Raw genomic sequence first — 25,176 nt, 5'->3', positions numbered from 1 at the left:
GACCCTGCAATCAGATTATATATTGTAAAACTGATAAGTGTGTTTCAAAACGTGTGGCATTGGCTAAACTTCAAATTAATATAAGGCTGCTAGGAACTTTGGACTAAAAGACAATGTTTGTCCCCAATGAAGGGAATTGGGGAATTTTACTGGAAAATATCTGGAGACTTTTAAATCCCACCCTACAAAACCACTGCATTACCAGCAGCTAGTTTTCGAACAGGTTCAGATGCATAGTTTGTGTGCTTCCTTGGGGGTTTTTTGGTGTTATTCCATGCATTTGCAATCTGCCTTGTGCCTATGAGCTACTGAAAGGCACTGAATAAATGTTGGATTTTCCCCCCCTGTAACTCCACAGCTCCAAAGTACCTCTCAGCTTATTTGATCGATTCAACAAGGGTCATCCTACATTGGCAAAATAAGGCATGATTCATCTTCTATTGTGACGAATTCATTTGGTTTAGTCCTGAATGGAGATTATGTTGTATTTAATTGATACATTTATAGTTCCTTGTAGTGAGTGTTTATTGCATACGATACTTTGGAACAGACTCTATTTTAATAAAAAGACAAAAACTTCTTAAACTTCTTGTAAAGTCAGTTGGATCTCTCTCGTAGCACATCAGAATAGTGCGCGTGAGCTCATTCCCTTTTAGCCGGAGCCAATACGCGCAAACTGCTTTCAGTGCTCTTTGAAGCTGTGCGGAATGGCAAAATTCACTTGCAAACAGTTGTGAAAGTGGTTTGAAAACGCATTATTTTGTGTGGAAGGGCAGTGAGGCTCATTCGCATACAGAATAATGCACTTTCAAGAGCTGCTTTCAGTGCTCTTTGAAGCTGTCTTGAATGGCAAAAAAATTCCTGCAAACAGTTGTAAGAAAGTGGTTTGAAAAGCATTATTTTGCTGGAGTAATGCGGAAGGGCATTAGTTTGCAATAGTGTTTCTGGTGGTATTTTGCAAGAGTCTGCCACACTTCAGATCTGAAGGGGTTAACTGTGTGCATGCTAGTTAGTTACTGAGGTCAGAATAGAATAGAATTTATTATTTATTTTATGGCCAGTCCATTGATTAAGCTATTGATCAGTTAGCTCCAGCATCGCCTATGTGGAACTTGAAACGTAGACAGAAATGTATAAAGTCTGTTTCTTTGATCCTATTCCATCACAATGTGACTACAAGGTAGAAGCATGTAGCCAAGTTAGTGCTAGAATAGTTAAGTTGTTCTTTATTTTCTTCCATATAACCCTCCTAATAGCTAGTAAAATCATTTATATAAAACCAGCAATTTTGTATGAGTCTCTTTTATGCTGCTCTGCATCTTTGGCCCCTTCTGCACACACAAAACAATGCGTTTTCAAACCACTTTCACAACTGTTTGCAAGTGGATTTTTGCTTCTATTCTGCTAACTTCAAAGAGAGCACTGAAAGCAGTTTGAAAGTGCCTTATTCTGCATGTGCGGAATGAGCCTTTTATTAAGATCAAATGTTAACAGATTCTTCCCAGTCTGGTTCCTCTTTTTACAGCAAGTGACAGGACATGTATGAGCTGTCTGCTCTTCCTTAGGCTCATTCCGCACATGCAGAGTAATGCACTTTCAAACTGCTTTCAGTGCTCTTTCTTTAACTGTCGGCGTCACCGGAAACACAACTAATTCTTGAAAAGGTATCAGTTTAACTTACTGATTATGATGTCTTGAGAAGAAACACGATAATAAAGAGGTTTATACTGTTTTCACACCGTTTTCACACCACTGTTTTTGGCCCATGCGGAATCAGCCTTAGAAACTGACTCCTCCAACCACAATGGAGGCTTCCAGGATCGAAGGGAGAAGCTTTCTTACCCACCCATTTTAAGTATCTGCAAATCAACTGTATGACAGGATGTCAATTGGCTATGGGAAAGGAAGGCTTCTTTTGCCAGCCTCCAATTCAGAGGGGGAGATCATTTGCATGAGTACATCTCTATAGAAAAACAAAAAGCAATGCTACATCCAGATACACTGAAATCAGTGGGAACGTCGGTTTTTGCCACTGTGCAGGTAGATTTCAATTTGATAGCAACACCCCCGCCCCATTTTTTTAAACTGATGAAAGTATCAGTTCTTAATATGACTTTCGGGATTGCCAAAGAACCAATATTGTTTGCTAACAGATTTTTAGAATGAAGACTCCTTCTAGCCTCAAAGAATTCTGTAGACCTCCCAATATGATAGTAGTTTTACTGTAAATATCCATTGCTTGAAAAATACATACTAACAAAATAGATTAAAATGGCAATGCTTAGAGCACAAGTGGATTCGTGGATCGGAAGAACACCATTAGCCCTCTTAGGCCCCTTCCGCACACGCAAAATAATGCATTTTCAAACCACTTTCACAACTGTTTGCAAGTGGATTTTGCCATTCCGCACAGCTTCAAAGAGCACTGAAAGCAGTTTGAAAGTGCATTATTCTGCATGTGTGGAATGAGCCTTAGGGTGCCTGGACCCAGGCTGAGAAGCACTAAACTGAAACAGATTGAACATGCATAAAGTGCAAATAAAATAAATCTGCACTTTAGCACAAAAGGTGCTGTGGATCACAAGAAGGGTAAGGAGCAGCTTTTCAGAAGAAAGGCACAGATATAAAACTGCATTTCACTACAAAAGACAAAGGCTGATTCCGCATGGGTCAAAAACAGCAGTGTGAAAACAGTGCGGAAATGGTGTAAAAGGGTTTAAAACGGTGTAAAAGGGTTTATACTGTTTTCACTTTTTCACACAGCTATTTTTAACCGTGCAGGAATCCGGCAAAAGGCTGATTCATGGGTCAAAGCAGCAGTGTGAAAACAGTCTTGGAAATGGTGTAAAAGGGTTTAAGCGGTGTAAAAGGGTTTATACTGTTTTTCACACCCGTTTTTTTTTCACACAGCTATTTTAGCCCGTCTTGGAATCAAAAAGATTCACTCCAAAACGCCGAAAAGAGTGTGAATAACATTCCCTTCCTTTTGAACAAGTAAATTTCACTTTGTTGCTAAAAACCTTTTTCTAGGGCTCATTCCGCACATGCAGAATAATGCACTTTCAAACTGCTTTCAGTGCTCTTTGAAGCTGTGTGGAATAGCAAAATCCACTTGCAAACAGTTGTGAAAGTGGTTTGAAAACGCATTATTTTGCATATGCGGAAGGGACCTAGATGATGAAACAATCAGAGCTCAATACCACTTTTTATTTTGCCCAGGGACTTCTACTCTGGTTCCCAAATAGTTGTAATGTGAAAAATGCACCCACTCTTCCCACATGGTACTAGGCACAGTATTAGTATCTATTGATGGAGAAGTGCATTAAAAACAAATCAAATTAGCACTCTTTAGAACATAAATGGATTCCCAGATCCCTTGCAATAATTCCGCTGTGTCCCAGACAATTCCTGGCCCTCCGGCAAAGAAACATGGAACTAGGATAGATTAAACACCACAAAAGTGCAAATAAAATAAATCTGGACATTGACACAATGCTGATTATGGATCACAAGAAGGGTGAAGAGCAGCCCTTTGGAAGAAAGGCAGAGCTCCAGGAATAGCATTCATTTAATCTTTAAATTGGACTACTTACACATGCTCACCAGTTTCAACCTGGGAAGGATGGTGCTTGAATGTTAATGGATCGGAAGAGATATAGATTTGGGAAAGAATGCCACCGATGATAAACCCTCCCGAATGGTAATATTTGTGCAGTATTGGGAGAGGGTCATGGATGGTGCATTGGGCACCAGAAGCATCACAGACTGCCAAGGGCAGGAGCACTAATACAAAATACAAGACTCCCACTATCTGGCTCGATAACCTTCCTCCTGGACAGCTGTTCGCTTCCTCCCACATCGTTATGGGAGTGTCTCTTAGCATCAAATCCCCTCATAAATGGCTCCTCACTTTGCCCACCCAGTGAAAACTGCAGCCAGCTAGAGGAGATACTAGTAGCACCTTTCATGTTATTTTTCATCTTCTGAATCTCCGCAGAGAATTGGAGAAAGCACAGGTGGTGAATGATTTCAGAGGCCGTGGGCAGAAACCCAGAATTATGACTTCTCTGTGACATGTCCGAAGAAAACATGTTTGCTTCAGCTCAGAAAATGCCTTCTGCTGGGACAGTAGATTATCAGGAGATACCAAGTTCATTGCCTTAGGGGAGGGGGACAAACACAGGAGAAAAATCACTGGGCCAGATCTATGATACAGCATAAGATTCTTCATATATCCCAAAGTGGGGCAATTTTTCCAAATCTGAGTACGTAAAAGCTTTAATGGTCCATAAGATATTGAAGAATTTTAATATTTACCATACATATACCACTCCATGGTATTATGAATTTCTTGCAGTGGTCAACTAATATAAACAGTGCAACAATAAAACAATAAAAACCCTTTGGGGGTGGGTGGTTTATACATTTGAGATATATATATATATAAATAAATAAATAATGACATAATCTGATATATTAAACTCCAATCAAGAACATTGTAGATTCCTCAGCACTATTATGGGCCTAAATAATTAAACTTCTGCAAAAATAAATTTAATCACCCAGAGAACATTTCTCTTTACTCCAGAAATTGAACAAGTTCAGTCGTGCTTTCTGAGAAGAGTCGTGGGCGTTCCCAATAGTGTAACTCTCACTACATTATGCCTTGAATCTGGTTTATCCCTAATTGAGACCAAGGCCTGGATTACTACAATAACGTACTGGCTTAAGATTCATTTTAGAACAAAACAAGATGATATTATATCTTATCTTGTTAAAGATGACCATATCTCACAGTGGTCTAAATTGATTATTCAAAAAATTAGGAATATAGGAATTGACATAATCGCATTGCAAAACAGTAATGAAAAGCTTATTTTGACCAAAATTAGCGATAGGCTGAGAGATCATGAGAGACATTTCTTTTATTCAGCCAAGATCGCAGCCTGTTCACCTCGAGCTTTGGGAATTTCCCCTAAGCATGGAGTTCCAGCCAATTATCTTGTTTCTACTCTATCTGTTGGACAGCATCGGGCCTTCCCCATTCCAAACACCAATCACATGTAGTATGAAGAAGTGTTTCCTTTTATTAGTCCTAATTCTTCCCCCCAGCATTTTCAATGAATGCCCCCTGGTTCTAATATTGTGAGAAAGAGAGAAAAATTTCTCTCTGTCAACATTTTCTACCCCATGCATCATATCCTCCCTCAGACGTCTCCTCTCCAAACTAAAGAGTCCCAAACGCTGCAGCCTCTCCTCATAAGGAAGGTGCTCCAATCCTTCAATCATCCTTGTTGCCCTTCTCTGCACTTTTTCTATCTCTTCAATATCCTTTTTGAGATGTGCCGACCAGAACTGAACACAGTACTCCAAGTGTGGTCGCACCACGGCTTTATATAAGGGCATGACAATCCTTGCAGTTTTATTATCAACTCCTTTCCTAATTATCCTCAGCATAGAGTTTTTCACAGCTGCCATGCATTGAGTTGACATTCCCATGGAACTATCAACTAAGAGGCCAAGTCCCTTTCCTGGTCTGTGACTGATAGCACTGACCCTTGTAGCGTGTATGTGAAGTTTGGATTTTTGCCCCTATGTGCATCACTTTGCATTTTGCTACATTGAACTGCATTTGCCATTTCTTAGCCCACTCACCTAATTTATCAAGGTCTGCTTGGAGCTCTTCGCAATCCGTTGTGGTTCTTACCCTACATAATTTGGTATCATCTGCAAACTTGGCCACCACGCTACCCACCCCTACTTCCAGGTCATTTATGAATAGGTTAAAGAGCACTGGTCCCAAAACGGATCCTTGGGGGTCACCACTCCCTACATCTCTCCATTGTGAGAACTTCCCATTTATACCCACCCTTTGTTTCCTGTTCCTCAACCAGTTTTTAATCCATAGGAGTACTTTTCCTCTTATTCCTTCATTGCTGAGTTTTCTCAATAGTCTCTGGTGAGGAAATCCAAGTACACAATGTCCACTGGTTCCCCCTTATCCACATGCCTGTTTACACCCTCAAAGAACTCTAGTAAGTTTGTAAGACAGGACTTGCCTCTGCAAAAGCCACGCTGACTCTTCCTCAGCAGGTCTTGCTTTTCTACATGTTTTATAATTTTATCTTTAATGATAAATTCTACTAATTTACCAGGAACAGATGTCAAACTGACTGGCCTGTAATTTCCTGGGTCCCCCCTAGACCCTTTCTTAAAGATTGGTGTGACATTGGCCATCTTCCAGTCTTCAGGGATGGAGCCTGATTTCAGGGATAAGTTGCATATTAAAGTGAGAACATCAGCAATTTCATGCTTGAGCTCTTTAAGAACTCTTGGATGAATGCAATCTGGGCCAGGGGATTTGGTAGCGTTTAGTTTATCAATGGCTGCCAGAACTTCTTCCTTGTCTACCACTATCTTCGCTAGTTCCTCGGATTCACCTCCTAAGAAGCTTGGTTCAGGTGCAGGAATTTTCCTCACCCCTTCTTGGGTGAAGACAGATGCTAAGAATTCATTCAGCTTCTCTGCAATCTCCCTGTCATCTTTTAGCACACCTTTTGTTCCTACGTCATCTAATGGGCCTACTGCTTCCCTATCTGGCTTCCTGCTTTTGATGTACTTGAAGAACTGTTTGTTGCTGGTCTTGATGTTCGCAGCCATGCGTTCCTCATAATCCTTTTTTTCCTCCCTTACAGCTAACTTGCTTCTCTTTTGCCACCATTTGTGTTCTCTCTGATATTCTTCATCAGTTAAGTTGGACATTTTCTAAAAGACATCTTTTTTTTCCTAATAATTTCCTCAACCTCCCTTGTTAACCATCATGCTTAATTCACCCTTTATTATTGTCAAAGAAAGTACAAAATTCTTCATATGCTGTACGTTTTCTTTTACAGGAGCATTCTTTTGACGTTACTTGTACAGTTGCTGTTGGCTTACACTTAATTATTTTATATTATGTTGTTGTTTTATGCTAATAAAAAGGCACTGACTGACTACATAATCTTATATATTATAGTCCAATTAAGAACACTGTAGATTCATCAGCACTATTATGGGCCTAAATAATTACACTTCAGCAAAAAGAAATTTAATCACCCTAAGAACATTTCTCTATGTGTGTGTGCATGTGTGCATGTGTGTGTGCGAGAGAGAGAGAGAGAGAGAGAGAGAGAGAGGCAGGGTGTGGGGTGGGGTGAGGGGGATGGAATCTGATCTCCTAAATAAGACCAGAGAAGTAAAATGACAAGATACCAAACTGGAAGGTACAAACGAAAATCTCTTATTCATTTCAGAGTGGAAAAGACCGTGAATTGAACAGAATTCAGAAGAGAAAACGTACAAACCGTTCTTTGTTAGAATATGGTGAAAAAGAACAAATATGGGTTTGTTTAGAGGTGACGGCACCAGACTTCCCCCTCAGCATTCACATTCTGGGATGCTGAACTCAGGCCCTCAGACTCAGGTCTCAGCCCCACGGAGTCTGTGGAAAACCCAACTAATGATCTATCCACTGGTCTGCTGATGGATGACAGCTGGTCCTTTCACTATCTGAAGCCATTGTTAAAGTCATTCTCCTGTGGGGCTTCTCAAAAATGGGATGCCACTGGGCCCACTAGACCCTTTAAGAAGCAGGAGGATGGGGGCCAAGGAGGACATAAAGACTCCATCAAAGCAGACCTAGAAGACAGGAAGTGGAGTAAGGTGGTCATAAGCCCTTCAACGAAGGTGGACCCTTATGCATGAAAGTTGTGTTGGATATATTTCCATGCTTTCCAGAATTAAAATACAAAATAGTTACAAACACTCAGTTAAAGGTTATCATTCAAAAACACTCAAAGAAGGTGGCGGTAAGATATGGACAAGAACTGGTGAGTGCAAACTTAGGCAACAGGTTTTGGAACTGGGGGGTCAACAAGAACTGACATCATTCAGACTGTTGATTCCCAGGAGAAAACTGTGGCTATGTTCAATGTATTGTCGAAGATGCCAGTCACAGATGCAGGTGAAACGTCAGGAGAGAATGCTGCTAGAACACGGCCATACAGCCCGGAAACCCACTTGCACTGGTTTGGAGTTGTTTCTCAGGCTAACAACCTACCTCATAGGGTTGTTGTGATTAGGAAATTAGGAAAAGAGTTGGTGGGGAGAGAGCCATGTATATTTTGATGGAAGTGGGAGGTGTTTTGTGAGCTGGTACAAAAAATCATTGTTTGGTCATGGTGGGGGAGGGTGGCTGCCCATACGCCGGGGGGGGCGCCAAACTCAGGTTTTGTCCCCGGGCGCCGGTTTGCCTAGGTACGCCCCTGCTACTGGCATTCAGTAAATTCCAGGAGATAGTCTGCTACTATCATACAGAGAGAAGGATGAGGATTATCCTGCAAGTACTGTAATCTAAATAAATCACAGAGATTGTGTAAGTGTAAAGGAGTAAGATTCACATACTTGGATCTGATTTCCTTGAATCTGAAACAGTGTAATAATTGGTGGGCCAAAGTTACAACTGAACCACCATTACATGGGCACAATCTTTTAGACTTTTCTTGCTTGTTAAATCTGCCATGTAACAAGGCGGAAGGCATAATATTAAACCTGGCGAGCATTATGGCTCTCCTCTGAATGGGGTTTATTAAGCAATACAAGTAGTGTGCCAAGTGGCCCTGTTCAAATGGGATAGAAAAATACAGGGGGAAGCAAATTTTCTTGGCTGCAGTGATTTGGGAACAGAACTCTCTATCCAATGGTTGACCTATTAATTTTGTATAAGCTTCTGAATAGGACAAAGGGCAGAGTGAATCCACTGACAATCCAGTAGAAGCAATGGAAATGGTAGCCTCCTTAGTGTTAAAAAAAGTGTTTAAAATATGTTAATGCAAAGTGTTAAGAAAGTGTTTCCTCCTCAGCCAAGATGCCATTTGAAGGGATTTTTCAGGTTAGTTACTGAGGTGGTTGATCTTTGCAATCAGAATTCATTGACTTAATGAATATTGACTAGGCAATTAACTAAGACTGGCAAAAATACTTGGAGTTAATGCACTACTGGTAGGGCCCTTGGTGATCATCATCCAGGGATGAAGGCCATTCTCAGGTGCTCCATCATGGACTGGAACAGGTGATTAGATGCAAGTAACCACTGGTGGTATCTGCATGAGAGAACAGAGGCTCATTCCGCACACGCAGAATAATGCACTTTCAAGCTGCTTTCAGGGCTCTTTGAAGCTGTGCAGAATGGCAAAAACAGTTGTGAAAGCAGCTTGAAAGTGCATTATTTTGCGTGTGCGAAATGAGCCAGAGTTTGGACCTTAGAACTGCTGGGCATGCCTATTGCTCTAGACAGCTTCCTACAGCAGAAGAGACAGATATATTCTTTATTTGGTTCTCTTTATGAGTTGCTCCTTCTTGTTTAAGTCAGGTCTCAGCACCATGATGTAGCATTTTGGGAAGAAGATACATCCCAATAAGCTGGCACTGGAGGTCAAGATGGAGAAGACTTCCACAGCCACCATATATTTCCCCTTGGTGCTCCAGTAGGTTGGCACAAAGGTTATCCACATGCTGCAGAAGACCAGCATGCTGAAGGTGATGGATTTGGTTTCATGGAAACTATCTGGTAACTTCCTGGCTAGGAAGCCCACAGTGAAGCTCACAGCTGCTAGTAACCCCATAAAGCCCAAGACACAGTAAAACATGGCCACTGACCCTTCGTTACATTCCACAATGATTCCTCTAGTATCTGAATGCATATCAAAATGTGGGAAGGGAGGAAAGGTTGCAAGCCACACAGAACAAAGAGTGGCTTGAAAGAGCGAGCAGGAGACTACTATCGACCAAGCCAGTCTTCCCCCGACCCATTTCCGCATCCTGGATCCTGGCTTGGTAGCCATGAAGGCTAGAATCACAGTGATGGTTTTGGCCAACACACAAGAAACAGCCACTGAGAAAATGATGCCAAATGCAGCTTGACGGATGAGGCAGGTCCCTTTCTCAGGTCTTCCAAGGAACAGCAAAACACAAAGGAAGCACAGGAAGAGAGAGGCTGCGGTTGTTGGCCTTCACAATAGCCGTGTTCTGGTGCTTCACGAAAGTTCCCAAGACCCAAGCTGTGGTGAAAGAAAGGGAAACAGCCAAAATAGCCAAACTAGTCCCTAAAGGCTCTTCATAAGACAGGTAGCTGATGTCTTTGGGAAGGCATGAATCTTGGTGTCTGTTAGGATAATGATCTTCGGGACACTGGAAACAGTCATCCATGTCTGAAAATTAAAATATTAATTGCTGCATGGCATAGACTTATGTATAGTGCTTCGCTTCTATCTTAGGATTCTGTTTTCATTCCAACCCATGATGGCAGGATGCTCTGTTTGAAGAATGTGAAGCCATTTTCCCAACCCTTAGAGTGCCTTCCAGTGCAGTGCCAAAATAAAATTGTTAAACTTTATTTGCTGTCCTGCAGAATGAGCCCAAAATGACACACATTAAGTAAAAACTTGTCTGGACTTGCACTCGCCCACATCTGATATAAAAAGCATATATCCCTCACTCTTCTAAAAAGGATGGAGAGAGCATAATGATGTTTCCCTGGAGACTGTTCCCATCTCTAGCTTTGGAATTTACATCCCTGCAAAGACAAATGTCATATTAATGTGTTCGCCCTACGTTTTCCTGCACAGTATTGTATTAACCAAATGCTTCTTCCTCTGACTAACCTCTCTAACCTCATTTGTTTTGTCATTGTTCTATAGTTTTAATCCCATCAGCTTTCTTCCCCCTTGCTGGCCCTCCTAAACTTGTCTATCAAGCTAATGCCTTAACCCTTTGGATTAATGACCCAGCCATTAAGGTTGTTGTTTGTCTCTTGTCTTTCACTGGAAAGGCAGAAGTCTTCTTTGCACTGGGAGATTAAAGGCCACTCTGCACAACCTTGAGTGTCCCTTTTTTCCTATAAGAAGCCCTTTCTTCCAACAGCCCTTCTTCAATATCTCTGGACACCTCTCTGTCTGTGATATTGTTCCACAACGTGTTATTCTTCTACCAGAGCGAAGCACAGGTCACTCAGCTCTGTTTCAAGGTCAAATGACTACAATCCATACTTCCCAGTTTTCTCCTGTATTTCAGATCTAACCACTCAACACTGCTAATATCTTAGGACTATGTGTGTGTTCTGTTGTTTTGATTATTGTGTGCTTGTGTACCGAATTGTTCCTTAATAAAATTGTTAAACTTTATTTGCTGTCCTGCAGAATTTTCTTGCAAAAGCTGATGTTTGTAAACATAGGCGACCAAGATCTTGAGCTTGCACAGCCTTTTGCTAAGCCAAGAGTCTGCTCTCACTAATTCCCAATCTAAAAGGGAGAGACTCCCACCATTTTGGGTAAAAGTTTTATTGACATTTTGAGGTTGGTGTTCATTATTTATAAGCTACTTTGAATCTTGCTTTGCAAGAGAAAAGTAAGCTAAACTATTCTAATAAATACATACATAACAAAATACAGTGCAAAGCATCAGGCTTGAGTGAGAACTAAGAATCTGAAATGGGGAAGATGAGTTCACACTCTAATTACTCAGTTATAATTGCACTACCCCAGTTGGGTACTGAAGATGCTGGAGTTTTGGTAGTCAATTTGGCAAGGGAATCCCCACTAAATGAGAGGAGGTGAATACTGTAACCCTGCTCTGTGTACCCTGCCTTATGAAATATTGGATTTCATATTGTTTCTTATGCTATGTGCTGCAAAATGCCAGTTTCCTTGTTTGTATGGGTGGATAGTGGAGTGTCCAAGCTGAAAGCAGGCCCCAGGCAAAAGGTCTGTTTAGCAAGATTAAATCAATGAATGAGTTACTCCAGTGAGAATCTGGAAGCCTCATTAACTATGGACATGATCTTGATTACCACACCTCACTGAACTACTTTGACACAATAGACACTGAAAACCTCCTTGGTTTCTGATGCTAAATGACTCTGCAACAAATGGTTGCTTCCTTGCATTTCCTCAACCTATTGATACATTTTTCCTAAAACCAATCAATCCCCTCTTAATCACAAGCCTCTGCAAAATCTGAATAACCTGGGCAGTGTCTCTACAGAGTTACTCTGCATAAAGCCATTCTGTGCTTCCTGACTTAATCTAAGAGCAATTGACTACATTGTCCAGGGTACTTAGAACAATAGAAGAGCTTTAGATAGAGCTCAAGCCAGCAAGTCCAGCATGGGAAGTTCCAGAGAATTTAGGAAAACAAAACTTAAAACTCACTTGTTCCCGCCCCTACCTGGGCAAAAGGGTATACAAGTACTGAGCACCCCAACTCCAGTGCTCATTGCTAACTTGAACCTCCCTTGGTCTTGTTGGTGCGAGACACAAATTTGTCCTTCGCCTGGATTCAGATGCTGGTCATTTGAATCCTTGTCTTCTTCTAGACTTTCTTCAGCTGATTTAGGTAACGTATGACCCCCTGCTTCCCCAAATCCCATTCTATCTTCCCACCTATCTTTCCTTCCTATCTATATACTAGGAACTGTGTGTATGTGCCTTGACTTCATACTGTGTGATTGTTTGCAACCAAAATTTATATAAAAATATTTAAACTGCAATTTGGTCTTTTGTGAATTCTCTGCAGATACGTTTCAAGCCATTTCTGGTATACATAGTCTAAAAAGATCCCTACCCAGTCTGCCTCTGCATTGCTAAGCTATTTTCCCCATTGCTACTTTAAAATAGTTGTGTGCTGTTACACTCTTAGCAGCTGATGGAGATTCCTTAAAAATAAGTTCACAACCTGTGAAAGCTGGGTAACAATACCATGAGTACTGTGCCTGTCACTGCCTTTTATGGGTATGCTGTCATTTGTTTCCTTTTGTCCATCAAATCAAATGCTGTACACAACAGTGCACCCACTTCAGACTTCATTGTCAAACTTCATTGTCTTATCCATTGTCTGTATCGTTGCAAAAATATTTTTGAACCAAAGGGAAAACTCTGTCTATCTGCTATAACATTCATGATCCCAATTACAGTTCAGATACTCCATTAATTCTATAAAATGTTTACATCGCTTACCTGTTTGGTTTGTAATTTTCCCTTTTGGACATGCAACACAATCATAGCAGCAAAACTGTTTCCCTTCTTTCTTTGTCTTACTATGACCCAACAGGCATGGTTCACTACACATGGAAAGGGGCAGCGTCTGTAATCAAGGAAAAAGAAGAATGTTGAACCATTCAAAACATATTGTTGAGGACTATAACTCAACAGCCAAGTGTTTCTTTCCTGCCAAACATGTCTACAGTACAGTACAGTACAGTTCGCATTGATTGGAGTCTTTTAACCATACCAGACAAATCTACCATTCATGGACTCCTTTATTCACCTCATTCCAATCTACAGCAAAAGTAACACATCCCATATGCTTCCATAAATAACAGCACTAGAATCAACTAGGCTGTAATTGCGACAGGGGGAAGGGCACATGGAGAAGTGAGCATGTGTGCCCTGAGCCAACTGGGCAGCTGAGCCGTACCTGGCTTGTTCGCATGTGATGCATGAGCTCAAGGGGTGGAGCATGTTCCCTATATATTAGGTAGCACGCAGTTGCTCCAGCCTTCTTCAATGCCTGGAGCAAACTGACCCACCCTCCCTCCCCATTCTGGGCAGGGTTTTTTTCCTGCTTTTACCGTCATAGCCTTGCTCACTTAGACGCAGCCTAGGCGGTTTGGGCAGAGGAGCACATCCTTATGGTGAGGCCGAGCTTGCACGCCAGACCTCCCTGCAGTTGGGGGCCTCCATAAGAGGCTTGGGGCGGGGCGGGCTCATGGCGCATGCTGCGGAGGCCTCTGAAAATCGAGCCTGACACCCTAGCAGGAAGGGGGCCACAGTGGGCGGGTGCCCAGGTGGTCCAGTACCTTTTCTGTCCTCCCCAATATGGATTGGGGTTGGTGCCAGGGTTCAGCCAGGGGTGCTGACCAGCTGCTAAATGGATGGCTCCTCTTGCTTGCCCAGCTTCTGCCTCAAAAAAGGGCTGTGTCCAGTGGTGGGATCCAAAGATTTTAGTAACAGGTTCCCATGGTGGTGGGATTCAAACAGTGGCGTAGCGCCAATGGGGCTGGGTGGGGCACAATGGGGGGCATGGCCAGGCATTCCGGGGGCGGGGCATTAATAATTTCTCTGTTACTGTAAAAAACTCTTACTGTAAAAAAAGGTTCCTAATTTCCAGCTGGTATCTTTCTGTCCATAATTTAAACTCATTATAGCAAGTCCTATCATCTACTGCCAATAGAAACAACTACTTCTCCTCTAATTGACTGCCTGTCAAATACTTAATACTTTCAAATACTTAATTTTGTTTCTAGAAATCAAAAGAAGGATACTTTCCTTAAACAAGGAACTTTACCATATTTCTAAAACATGTTTTCAAAACAGCCCAACAAGAAGAATTATCCCGTTTTCTACCTTCGCTAACCAGCCACATAGGAAACAACAGGACTTATTATTATTTTTGGACCTAATGTAACTTCTAAAGGAAAAGCAGACACAATTAGTAACCCCCTCTCAGCACACACAAATAATTAGTAACCCACTCTCGGGAACTGGTGAGAACCTGCTGGATCCCACCTCTGGCTATGTCCCATTTTAATTCCAAGACATGTCCTGTGGTTATTCACCAGAAAGAATCTCTGCACATCTGGGCGCAAGTCACTCTTAGCTTGGCAGATATAGATGTATTTCTGTTTAAATCATGCTTTTGTGAAAATTTGATCCTGACGATGAGGAATCCCAAACTTGCTGCATTCATTTAGATCTTTGAATTAGTTCTGGCTCACTTTCTTGCTGTTCTTTTTGTTTTGCAGTCGGTATTGCAGCTGAAGCAGTAATGCATGTTCTGAATTTTACAGTGTATTCATTGCACACAACTTATATATGCAGGACACGGGAACACAAATCTTGCTTAAAATATTTGCATTCTCTAGGAATAATTAGACATTAGGAAACATACATAGTGTGAACATGAAGACTTGCTCGTTTCACACAGGGGCAAGAAAAAAATTAACAAGGGTTTTTTTGTGCAGAACATCACGGAGAACAGCTTTGAAACCATCTCCTAGCTCCGTGGTGTTTGCCACTTGAACATTTGAAGTTCCCCTGCTTCCTGCTCCCTGTGCTATTTACATCAGGGTGACCCTCATATTGAGGGGCCCGCTGCTCTTCCTTTCTGGGGAAGGTTTAATGGTGGGTCTTTGGACGCCTCTTATTTAATTATTTAATTATTTAATTATTCGATTATATTAACCGCTGTTTATATGGAGTTTTAATGTATTTTAGTGATTATTAACTGGATGGAGCGACGTTAATTGTTTACTATATTTGGTATGATCGCTCCTTTACTTGACATTGTATGGATTTTATGCTGTACACTGCCCAGAGCCCTCTGGGGATGGGGCGGTATAGAGACCTAATAAATAAATAATAAATAAATAAATAAATAAATAAATAAATAAATAAATAAATAAAATGTTTAGATTGAAACTCATTGACACTTTTTTGGCATTAGCTTTACCAGATTGCCCATCAAGGCAGTCAATCTCCCATCCCTTTCTCTGCGCCTCTTTGGCTGGTAGTCACACCAGCTGGATCAAACTTGTGTGGTATGAAACCCCCAGGTTCAATGAACTTTCATCATTTTTGACTAAACCCAGAAGATATTTCACTTCTTTCTTGGGAATTGTCTAGAAATTCTAAAATTTTTGAGTTTTAGCGAAGATATTGGGGAATTCTTAGAGTGCCACAATGCTGTTCTTCCCCATTCCCCATTTTCTTCTACCTCTGACGGGAAAAGCTAAGCTAGCAATGCTGGTTGGAGGAGATCTAATTCAGAGTATAAGACTTGAAATGTGCTTGGATCTCACCTGGTTGAACCTACTAGGCCATATGATGGCCTCTTTGTGGATAGTGAGCACTTTGTGTGGGGCAGCCCCAGGGTCTATCTTCCCAACTTTGACTCTGAGGAAGGACTGGTTTGGGAATGTGACCCAATTGATAATATCAAAACCAGCTATCAATTCTCCATTTTGATTGAAGGCCACCTTCTCCCCAACGCTGTTGTTGAACGAGACTCCTCTCAGAAAGAGGTGGAGCTAATCAAGGAGGTAGAAAGCAAGCATTAGGCATTAGCAAGTGGTAGGCATACACAACAAGGTCTCTGTTTTCTTAAAGACAAATACGAAGGGAATCAAGTGATCAAGTTGAGAGCTTTCAGTTGGGCCTGCAATGAATTATCATGAAAACCAAAAGGGAAGAAGGTGGTAAATAGCATTTCTCCATGTACATGATTAGCAAATGGCTAGTATGTAGTAGCTAATAGAATCTCTGGGAATAATTAGCGATCTGCACCCCCTCCCCACAAAAAAAATGGGGGTTATTTGGGGGGAAGCATTTGGATTTAGTAGACCCATCAAAAGCTGTATCGACATACCACTATGGTTTTCTTCCCCAACCTTTTCTTTAAATATCTGGAAAAAAATTGGGTCCATCAATGGAAAATGTTTTGGGCACTGGGAGGATTTATTTAAAATGTATCAGAGCCACGTTTGCTAATTATCAACAGGTGACTCTCTTTACAAGGACCCCCAAGTTTGGTAAGGACTGGGTCCTGGGGTCCAATTTTTTGGGCCCACAGAGACAGTATCCCCGTCCATCCTCAGTTGTACCCAATGGCTGACAAACGAGGGTTCATAAATTAGATGCCCTCACCTAAAATGAATCAAAGTTTTCCATTTTTGTTGGGAAGGTAAACAGTAGCCATGCTGCAAATTGGATGCCTTTGCGTAAAAACTCCTCCCTCTCCCTGTCAAGCATTGCAAAGATTCCCTATCAGATTTTTATGGTGAGAATTTTCTCTCTGCAATGTTCAGGTCTATGAAAATTTGTTTCCATCTTTGCGTTGAGATATGCTCTGGTATGTCTGGTTACAGTGAGTTGTACAATGAGTCGTTGTGCTTGACCAAACTAATTTCAGAAAGCACATTCTACATATCCGCTTGGCATAAAATAGAAACTATGGCACACCTAGGACACAGTCATTCATAAGACCAATCTTGGTGAGGGCATATCTCACTCTTCAGTCTAGTACCGTGGTGGCAAGCCTTTGGCACTCCAGATATTATGGACTACAATTCCCATCAGCCCCTGCCAGCATGGCCAATTGGCCATGCTGGCAGGGGCTGATGGGAATTGTAGTCCATGGACATCTGGAGTGCCAAAGGTTCACCAACACTGGTCTAGTACTTGTTGTTGTACCTACATGTATGGTGAACTTTCTACCTAGAGATCACTCAGAATTTACACAAGCTAATCACAAGCTTCTTTCTCTGTAACCCTTATAAGCACACTCTTCATTTACACAGGAACACAAAGCAGTCAAACGGAAGCTCAAGCTACCCTGTCCTGAGAGAGACATCTTTCTGTTGTCTAGGACATGATGGACCCACATGTATGATGAGGTTTCTGGCCTTGTTCTACTCAGGGTATTACCAGAAATGGCTGTTGATTCAGAAGCTTCTGCCTTCCTTTATTGCCCATTACCGATTGCTTGAATCTTTGTAAATGCATGGCATGTAAGGCATAGGCTACAGCATAGACAGCATCATACACACTGTTGCTGTGGCCAGTCATGCTCATTTCAAAAACGGTCTTGGGAAGATTCTCCAGTTTCTCCCTCCCAGTGCAAATTTGATCTCCATCCTCCTCCTCCACGGTTTTGAACAAAGAACAAACAAATGCATTTTCCCAGAAGTCTTTTATGAAGCCATCTTCATTGTCCGCTGTAGGGTTTCTCATCTGCAAAAATTCCTGGAATCTGATCGATTTCTTGGAAGGAATTGAGAGAGAGATTGCCCCGTGGATGTACTGTATGCTCCATCCTGTTTGAAAGGCAAGTGATGTGAACTCCATCTCAGCAGTCATAACCCAAACTTTTGTCTTCACGGGTACGTTATCAAATGCTAAGAAGTGCAGCAATGTTCTCATAACGGCCATGGTGTGACTTCTACCATAGACAACTACAACATTGGCTGAGCTTCTCGTGGCAACAAGAAACGAGTCCCTCCCTTCTGATATCATATCTGCAATCGCAGTGGAAAATTTTATAGAGGGAAAATTTTCTATGAAATCAAAGCAGATGTTTCTCTTGGAAAACATGGGAAGCACATCACGTACAAAACTCTCCCCATACAGAACCTCTGTGTACATCACCCCAATCCATGTCCAACTGAAATGCAGCAGTAATTGGAGAATCCCCATATATTGATGGGCTCCATTTGGAAACATGTGGTGAAAGGAAGCAGGTTGGCTTTGGTCACTCTTCACTGGAGTAGAAGCATACGTTACCTAAGAAAAGAAGGAGATGCAAAGAACCATTATAAAAGTAAAAAGTGATGTATAATAGGAGGTAAAATTCCCCAACTGGAATATGGTAACCCCAATTCTGAGTTGGATGCATGCAGCTTTCCCCATCTTTTTTGCCTAATTTCTCTCTGTGCAGCGATACCCCACCTTTCTACAGAGTTTTGGTCAGGGCAGAACCCTTAATACCCAGCAGAGATCTTCTGGCAGCCCAAGGGGAATTTTTCTACCTTTCTCCCAAGCTGGAAAAACTGTCTGGATACATCTGCCTCTTAACATGTTCATTTCTGACTTTACCCAGCTTTCATGAAGCATTCAAAATGTATGGATGCCGGTCGGTTCCTCCATGGCCATGTTCAGTTTGTTAAGGTCAATGTGGCATCTAGCCAAATACTTACACCAGAAAATAGATACATTCATAAAAATCACCTCAGCCAAAAAATACAAACCAATGATTAAATAGCAGATGATACGATATAACAATAACAATTTACAATTTACAATGTGAATTTTTAAAAAATTAAAACATTCTTAATAGCTCAAAGGGTCATTTTGAAATTATAGCATAAAAGTATCTGGTTCCCACTTGATCCTGTGGCAAACCTGAGCTTGCCACACCTTACAAATTTCTTCATAATACTTAGCAATCTGGCTAGAAAGTTTAACATGTCCTCCAGATAGGAGCATTTTAATCTTCTTCTGAGGCCTCAGAGATTCTGTTCAGGAAAAGGGCAATACTCTTGGAGCAGAAGACATTAGGAAAGGGAAACATAAACAAAAACAAAAAACTAAAGGATTTCTGCATTGTCAAAGGCTTTCATGGCCGGATTCAACTGGTTGTGGTGGGCTTTCCCAGGCTGTGTGCTCGTCGTCTGGAAGATCTTGTTCCTAACATTTTGCCTGCATCTGTGGCTGGCATCTTCAGAGGTGTATCACAGAGAAAAGTCTGTTTCACACTGTGTCTAGTGAGAAGGGAAAATTTAGTGGGGTATATTGTCCATGTCCCAGGGTGGGGAACCAATCATTAAGTGTTTGGGTGGAACTTGCTATGCAAAGGTGTGGTTGAGTGCATTGTATTGCGGGTGGGGTTATCAGTCTATTTTTTAAGTACTGGTAGCCAAGCTTTGCTAATTTTCACAGTCTCTTCTTTTTTGTTGAAGTTGTCTTGATGTTTGTGAATTTCAATAGCCTCCCTGTGCAGTCTGACATGGTAACCTTCTGAATTGTCCAGAATTTCAGTGTTTTCAAATAGAATGTTATGTCCAGTTTTGTCCAGTTCAAGACTTCCTATTTCCCTGGAATTGCATGAGCATACTCTCTTTGCCTTTGCGGTATTTTTGAATTGACCTTCCAGCATGGCAGAGGAGAAGTTTTAACACCTAGCTAATGTGAATGCTCTCCTATGGCTCTTTTATTTCTTGAAAGGAAAAATAGGCAGCTGAAGCAAAAATGTTATCTCTAACTAGGAGGTACTCTGACTGTTGGTGATCTTGAAAGTTCCAGTTGGCATTTGATGGCCCACTGTGCATGGAACTCTTACCTCAGGGCTCTTTAGTGCACAAAGTGCAATTCTCTGCCTGCCCCAAAGCTAGCTTGCTGGTCTCTTTGGGCCTTTGCAGCTTTTCCTCATGCTCTTAAGTCTGCCCATCAACTCCTCTTATAGACACAGATCTAATCATACTAGTAACTGCAAGATAGAGAGCATGATCCATCTAGCATTTGAGCAATTATTTTCACCATAAACATAAACAAGAGAGATGGTACAAAATGGACACCTTCTGTACTTCTAAAGCATCAATTGTCTTCCTTTCAGCTTTCTTCATGGTCCAATTATAACTCCCATACCTAGTAACAGGGAATTCACTTCATCTTTGCTGCCAGGAGAAGTGGTCCAAATTGACCCACTTTGGTGTAGAAGACCCTCTTCTTTATTTCAAATGCAAGAAGAGAAGGCAAGATGCATTTCCCAGACTCCAAAGCAGCTATTGGGATGTACTGACACTCCACTTTCTAAGACAGTATTGAACACATACAGAACAAAGGAGACTTCTACGAACTTTAAAATTGCTAGCAGCATCCCGTGTGGTTGTTGAGGAAGCCAAGGAACAGAGGCTGATTCCGCATGGACCAAAAACAGCAGTGTGAAAACGTTGTGAAAACAGTATAAACCCTTTTACACCATTTTAAACCCTTTTACACCATTTTCACACCGTTTTCACACTGCTTTTTTTGATCCATGCGGAATCAGCCAGAGAATCTTGGCCATTTCAATTTCCTCGTTATAAACATTGAAGGGGCCTTTGTTTGATTGTTGAGTGTTTATATTTCCCTTATGAGAATGTCATCTGCATCACTAAGGCCCCTTCTGCACACACAAAATAATGCATTTTCAAACCACTTTCACAACTGTTTGCAAGTAGATTTTGCCATTCCGCACAGCTTCAAAGAGCACTGAAAACAGTTTGGAAGTGCATTATTCTGCATGTGCGGAATGAGCCTAAAATTAAATGGCCAAGGGAATAGAGACATCTTTGGGTGAACTGCAGCTAAGTAGCACAACATCTGCTTTGTATGCACTGATTCCTGCCCTATCTCTGGCATTTCCATTTCAAATGAAGAGGTGGTATATGGTGGGAAAGACCTCTACAGGGAGCCAGAAATGCAGTTGCCTATCAGAGTGGACCATACTGACAAAAGATCCGACTCGCCATAAGGCAGCTTCCTGCGCATTTCACATTGCTTTTTTTTTTGGAGGTTACATTCATTGCTCAAAAAACCCATGATCCATTTTGTTCCATAGTCCAAAATCAGATTCCTGAAGAAACATTTTCATTTGGACAAGAGTTAACCTTTGAGAGGCAAGCAGAATGTACTTCTGTTTCTGCTATGCCTCTTTCTACCTGGAAACCATAACATCATCACTAAAAATGCAAAGGAATGTGAATTGACAGCCCACGACTGAAGCACACTCATTACCTGTGGAATCTTGTAGATGCTCAGAATGGTTGCCATGTGGTGACAAGAACTAGTACTCAGACCCCCAATGGCAACAAGTAGGTTGCTGAGGGAGCTGCACCTGTAGTTGGGGATGAATCTGCCCCGTGCGGAGAGGAGTTCCATGGAGGCCTGGTAGATCCTGCTTGTGCTGAAATAGCTGTTGTAGAGGCTGAAGCCGAGCGTGATGTTGGGTAAGAGTCGGGGGTTTTCATTGATCTCCTGAACAGCAAATACCAAAGCCAGGATGTGCTGATAATTCTGAGTCAGGACCCTGCAATTACAGTATATATTGTGAAATTGAGAAGTGTGTTTCAAACTGTGTGTCATTGGCTAGTTTTCAAATTCTGGTATCAACTTCTCAAATCAAAAATTCACTCGCTAGGTTTATTACTTGAAGATCTCTGCATGCTGTCACCCAGAGAGATTTTCCAAACCTTAAAAAGCCGACTTTTAGAACAGGAATACTATATCCTGTTGGGGCAAGCAAATAAATCATGCTCACCCCTCTCTGTCGGAACAGGGGCACATAGCCAAATATCTTGAATTATTAACTGAACCCCAACAGAGATGGATTATCACAAGGGCCAGATCCAATACCTTCCCATCGGCCATTACAAAGGGTCGTTACTTATCCATCCCTCTCCAGGATCGGGTTTGTCCACACTGTAAAAACCAAGTGGAGACTCTTGCTCACATTATTCTTGACTGTCCGAGATATGGGGGCATTAGGAATTTCTCTCCCAGGCTGGCCCTAGACAAATCTGAAAGTGACTCTGACTGCTCTGTTGTGGAGCTTCTGTTAAACAACACAGATGCTCTTGGAAAAAGTAGCAAGATTTATTTTACAAGTGACAGAACTTTCTAAGTAATGTATACTGCTATATACAGTCTTCCTGTCTGCGTTTTGAATGTACTCTTGATTTATACTTCATAAATGTCTGGCAACGCTCTAGAGCCTATTTTTAAATGGCTAATAAAGGTTGTTGTTGTTGTTAAAGTCATATATGCCTGCCAGCAACTTGGCACTAAAAGATGGATTTGTTCCCAATGAAGGGAATTGAGGAATTTCATTGGAAAATATCTGGAGACTTTAAAATCCCACCCCCAAAACCAGCATTTTACCAGCAGTGAGTTGTGAATCAGGTTCAGATACATATTCTGTGTGCTTCTTTGTTTTGCTTGGTTTTCTTCCATTCGTTTGCAGTCTGCCTTGTGCCTATGAGCTACAGAAAGACACTGAATACATGTTGGGTTTTTTTTTTTCCTGCAACTCTGTGCTCAGCTTATTTGATTGATTCAACAAGGGTCACACCATTCATTGGCAAAATAAGGCATAACTCATCCTCTGTTGTGTCAAATTCATTTGGTTAAGTCCTGGACTGAAAATATTTTGTATTTACTGTATACATTTATATTTACTTACAATTATTGTTTACTATGTAGGATTATTTGGAACAGACTCAAAAGTTTTTCAAAGACAACAACTGATTGAACATTATGAAACCTTATAAAGACAGATCTCTCTCATATCACAACAGAATAGTCTCTTTGTAATAGTGCTTCTCCCAGCCTAGATCACCTGTTTACAGGAAGTGATGGGGCATGTGTGAGCCGTCTTTTCTTCTTTAAAAGTAGACAATGCAGGCTTCCGGGGTTGAAGGGAGAAGCTCTCTCATCCACCCATTTTAAGGCTCATTCCGCACATGCAGAATAATGCACTTTCAAACTGCTTTCAGTGCTCTTTGAAGCTGTTCGGAATGGCAAAATCCACTTGCAAACAGTTGTGAAAGTGGTTCGAAAATGCATTATTTTGCGTGTACGGAAGGGGCCTAAGTGTCTGCAAATCAACTGCAAGAGAGGATGTTAGTTGGAGAGGAGTAAGGAGGGGCTGCTTCTGTCAGTCTGAAATTCAGACGGGGAGATCATCTCAACAGAAAAAACAAACAAACCCACATCCAGGTACAATGAAATCAGTGGGAACAACAATTTTTCCCTTTGTGCAGGTAGATTTTGCTTTGATAATGACCCCCCCCCATTTTTTTTAACTGATGAAAGAATCAGTTCTTAGTATGACTTTCTGGATTGCCAAAGAACTAATATTGTGGTTTGCTGCCAGTTTTTTAGAATGAGGACCCCTTCTAACCTCAAATAATTGTACTGACCTCCCCCCCCCTCCAACACGATAGTAGCTGTACTGTAATACATACTAACAAAAAGATCAAAGTGCACATGGGGATTCATGGATTCCTTGAAATAATATTATAGCCCCCTTAGCGTGCCGGAAACCAGGCTGGGAACCGCTAAAGGAGAATAAACCCCCCATAAAGTGAATATAAAATAAAACTGCACATTGACACAACGGTTGCTGTGGATCATAAGAACATAAGAACATAAGAACTAGCCTGTTGGATCAGACCAGAGTCCATCTAGTCCAGCACTCTGCTACTCGCAGTGGCCCACCAGGTGCCTTTGGGAGCTCACGTGCAGGATGTGAAAGCAAGGGCCTTCTGCTGCTGCTGCTGCTCCTGAGCACCTGGTCTGCTAAGGCATTTGCAATCTGAGATCAAGGAGGATCAAGATTGGTAGCCAGAGATTGACTTCTCCTCCATAAATCTGTCCAAGCCCTTTTTAAAGCTATCCAGGTTAGTGGCCATCACCACCTCCTGTGGCAGCATATTCCAAACACCAATCACACGTTGCGTGAAGAAGTGTTTCCTTTTATTAGTCCTAATTCTTCCTCCCAGCATTTTCAATGAATGCCCCCTGGTTCTAGTATTGTGAGAAAGAGAGAAAAATTCTCTGTCAACATTTTCTACCCCATGCATAATTTCCTAGACTTCAATCATATCCCCCCCTCAGCTGCCTCCCTCTCCAAACTAAAAAGAGTCCCAAATGCTGCAGCCTCTCCTCCATAAGGGAAGGTGCTCCAATCCTTCAATCATCCCTCGTTGCTCTTCTCTGCACTTTTTCTATCTCTCTCTCAATATCCTTTTTTGAAGATGTAGCAAACTAGAACTGAAACACAGTTAACTCCAAGTGCGGTCACGCACTAATGGCTTCTTTATATATATAAGGACATGACAATCTTTGCAGATCGCAAGAAGGGAGCAATTATTTGGAAGAAAGGCAGAGGTTTCCAATTGTGTCTCATTAGAAAAGACAAAGAAGAAAAGCTACACTCTAAAACACTCTAAAACACTGACATGTGTAGGAGCAACGAGTCTCAGAACCTAGCCTAAAAACTGCGGTCCCTGCAGGCCCAAAATGGAAAACCACTAAAATACCCAAAAATGAACCCAGCATTTTGATACCCCCCACAAGGTGATGCCCTGGGCAGCTGCCCACCTTGCCCAATGGGCATTACGCCAGTGTACATAATATACTCCAATGAAGAACACTGTAGATTCATCAGAACGATCATGGGCCTATATAATTAAACTTCAGCAGAACACATTTCTCTCTCTCTCTCTCTCTCTCTCTCTCTCTGTGTGTGTGTGTGTGTGTGTTTGTGTATGCATGCGTGCGTGCATGCGTGTGTGTGTGTTAGGCAGCAGAATCTGATCTCCTAAATAAAACCTGTGAAGCAAAATGACAAGACACAAGAACTTGACAAATATTTTTTTAAAATATCTTTTTTTCAGAGTGTAACTGACAGTAAATTTAAATGCTACAAGAGAAAAAGTACAAACCATTCTTTGTCAGAATATGATAAAACAGAAGAAACATGAATATGGATTTTTTCAGGGTTGACCACACAAGACTTCCTGCTCAGCAGGGGCACCGAATTAGTCAT

At 41.6% G+C, this 25,176-nt stretch overlaps 1 pseudogene; it reads right to left on the bottom strand.

Moving 5' to 3' along the window:
- Nucleotides 1–9,365: 9,365 nt before the first annotated feature.
- On the bottom strand, nucleotides 9,366–25,176 carry LOC125440571 (annotated as a pseudogene).

This window comes from Sphaerodactylus townsendi, linkage group LG11 (assembly GCF_021028975.2).
Source record: "Sphaerodactylus townsendi isolate TG3544 linkage group LG11, MPM_Stown_v2.3, whole genome shotgun sequence".
NCBI lineage: Eukaryota > Metazoa > Chordata > Lepidosauria > Squamata > Sphaerodactylidae > Sphaerodactylus > Sphaerodactylus townsendi.
Note: the sequence above shows the minus strand (reverse complement) of the source record. Positions and strands in the feature narration are given on the sequence as shown.